Genomic DNA, 3,625 nt, shown 5'->3' with positions numbered 1-3,625 from the left:
GAATTCACAAATTGTAGTCGAATGACCGTAAAGTAATTAGGAGTGTTCCATAACGCTACGCATAGCTCATGGGAGCCGTTAATATTAACGATGGATTTATTGCCAAGGCTAAGCGGCGCTTTTAAGAATTGGCATGACTGAACACATCCCAGTGTAATTTCACACAGCCTTCGTTAAATTATTTTTTCACTTTCCAACCTGTCGTGATCCCAACGGTAGCCAATTTTAACTGAGCCGCCGAGCGATAAATTTCACTGTTTCGTCTAAGCCAAAATTGACCACAATTACAAGCTGGGTTTTAAAAGTATTAAAAAAAAAAATGCGAATGCCGGAAGTAACATCTCTAGTAGATGATGGAGACACCTTTAAATCGAAAGTTAGATTAGGATAGATTGCTACAACTTGTAGTACAAGCACATTTCGATTGCCTCACATTGTAACAAACTGGTTGACCGTTTCTTCACTGATTGAGTACCTGATTATAAGGAAGAATGGTAAGTAGCCTAATTAATTCCCGTGCAAATCAGGACGTTTTCTGCCATTGTTTTGCTCAAGCCCAAGCGAGCTTGCTGTTTTGTGGCGATTTACCTTCATTTCGATTCTTTGAATTTTTCCGCTACGCCTGCGAAGTTTCTTCATGATAATTCACTTCTACTTAATAATTCAGTGTATTGGCCAGAAGTCATATTTATTTAAGTTTTTTTTTCTCTGTCATTTACTGATTGAAAATCAAGTTTGCTCATTGCTACATTATTCTAATGTTCTCACAATGGCTGAGCTGTTCGTGGTCGCAATTCAGACTTGTCGAGCATCGATAAAGTTAAAGATGTGAGTGTGAGGAATAAATTCAATTGGTCATGGCTAAAAGTTAAAGATGATAATGGTGATTATTTTTCTGACTATGTCAAAAAAAATTCCAGAGGCAGGAATATGACTTTGATGAAGTCATCTTTACCTATATGAATGACATGCTTATTTAGCATTCATTCCTTCTTCATCAAATTATGGCAGTCATACTTCCAGTAAGAAATAACACCCACTATTTTAATGTATTTATCACTCTCCTCTCCAATGATGCCCTTATTTTTAAAAAAATAATTGAATCTTCAGTTTGTCGAAGAGTTTCAGTCAATTTTTATAGAGCTCATTTACAGGTCTAATATTATATTATATGATTGGTAAACATTTGAGTGTATTCCTCTTAGTTGGGACCTGTGCTTGTGTCTGGATGAGACTTTTAGGTGATCTCAAACTAAGTACTTTGACGGTGTGCTCTTGGAATCTACATCTGTTCCCTATTTGAACCAATTCCCCTTTGTCTTACCTTTTCTTTTGTGCTGTAATTGTAATTCTAGAACTTTTTACTATCCCATTTTCTTCCTTTTTATTGGCGCTGATATGACCTTTATGTGTTGCAAGCGCCGTAAAACCCTTAAAAACAACAAATAAACAAAGAATTTTTGTTGACAACTTTGAATGATGACATAATTCAATTCATTTTCGTTGTTTTGTTGTTTGTTTTTTTTTTTTTTCATATTGCTTTCCGTCTTACTTTTTCTTGGATACTTGTAATTGTAAGTCTAGAATTTTGACTCCCATTTTCTTTCTTTTTACTGGCATTGCAATGACTTATATGTGTTGCTGGCACTGATAAGCCTCAGAAACAAAACTAGACAAAAAATTGTTTTTGTTTTTCTCTCACTTGTGTTTCAAATTTGGAACAAAACCTTACCTGCTCTGAAGTATTTTAAAATTGTCACAGGATGCAATTTTTTTTTTTCCGAAGATGTTTCTTGCTTTTGGCAGGTCTGTTAATGGCATGAAAAAGTTAAACCAGAATAATAGTGCATACATTTTAATGTGGTCGTATTTAGAGATTCATTGAGTAGCAAAAGCAGAATGATGAGTGAAATTGTTTCTTTTTTAGTATTAAAAAAATATATATCTATAGATATGTATTTGATTATATTTATTATATGATTATACATGCATTTCTCAAGTTAAAATTGTTTTTATCATAAATAGTATTGCTCAGACAGTGAGTTGTGAAGAGTTGGGATATGATTGTTATGACTTTGAAAAGTGTGTAGCGTGAAAGTTTCAATGATGTGCCTTCCCCAGTTTTTGAATTGTGGAACAATATTGAAATGAAAAAATACATGTGTGATAATGCATTTTTATCCTGGTAAATAACTCACTTCCATGAAAACAGTTTTCTTCAAACATTTAAACCTGAAATCAGAGCAATGGGGAATTGTTTGTTAATACAAAAAGGTCACAATAATAAGGTGAAGAACAATTTTATTGCTCATAATACAAATGATGGTGATTTTAACCATGGGTTAAACTCCTTGTTGTCTAAAATCCCGGATGTAAAGAAGTACTAAATGGCCAAAGTTGGACTGGCAGTGGGCAGAATGTTGACTGGATTTTAAATTACATGCTAATCTTGTCACTGTTACTTGATGTTAATTGATATAACGTTACACTAGTCTGATATCATCAAGCCAGGCAATCTTGATTTACTATACAAGGGAATGTTTAATTACAGGTATTTTAAAACAAGTTACAAGCTTACAGAGAATATGGATCATAATGTTTTTGTTAAATAATTGTACTTATTTAATCAGACCTGTTATGTTGAAATCTGAATCAAAACCCAATCAATGTTCCATTACATTGACCCATTAGACATCCCGGAAATCCTGAATAGAGTCCCTTTTTTATTGTATTTTTTTTTTGTTTATAATTATTAAGATTTTAAAAAATATAAGTTGTATAAGATTTTTAAGAAATGATTGAATAACTGAGAAGCAAACCGTTTATTGATGGATGTGTCTGTAGATAGCAAAGTAGGGAAAGGTGAGAAAGGTGTTTTCATATAGTTAATGAAAAGACCAACCTTGGGAGAGATGTAATCAAGTTTTTGGTCACATGCATCAACCTGATAAGCTGGGTGGGCAGGGGGTGATTTGCATTGTCATCTGTCCTCATATCTGTTTTCCCTTTCCATTTTGCTCTTTGTCTTTGTTCTGGAGTGAGATTGCTCAGAGTTTTAATGTTTTGTTTTGTTTGTTTTTTCCCTGGTCTGGCGGGAATCCTCAGCTGAGATTGACACAGTCAAATGTTTAGTACTTTTTTTTTGAGAGATATTTTTTATCCTTGTAAATCATCTCTTTGTTACTGTTATGTTCTATTATGTTTATTAGTTTTGAACACTGTTACACATTTGAGTCTATTCTTTATAACTCTGACCCCGCTTTTTTTCCCCAAAAAATATTTTAATATTTTGCAAAGAAAATGATGAATTTTGCAGAAGAAAATAAGTAAATTTTGCAAAAAAAATTGCAGGTTTCTAAATATGTTGTGTCACACCTAGCAACTAACTACAAGCAACCCATGTCATAAAATATCCCCATGGAATTACGCAGTTTCAAACTCAAAATTCTGGGTGGGGTTCCTGACCTCCCATAGTCGTCAGGGAGGTACATACTCTGTCTTCTATCCCCCTATGTCTGTTTTCCAACATGCTTTCTGTCTTTGTCTTGGAATGAGATTACTTGGTTTTGTCCTGGCTGGGAGGGAAACAGTCAAATGTATAGTTAGTTTTGGGAGATGATGTTTT

This window comes from Berghia stephanieae, chromosome 2, assembly GCF_034508935.2.
Source record: "Berghia stephanieae isolate SIO BIC M18660-M18661 chromosome 2, UCSD_Bste_1.3, whole genome shotgun sequence".
Lineage (NCBI taxonomy): Eukaryota > Metazoa > Mollusca > Gastropoda > Nudibranchia > Aeolidiidae > Berghia > Berghia stephanieae.
This window is presented reverse-complemented; position numbering follows the sequence as displayed.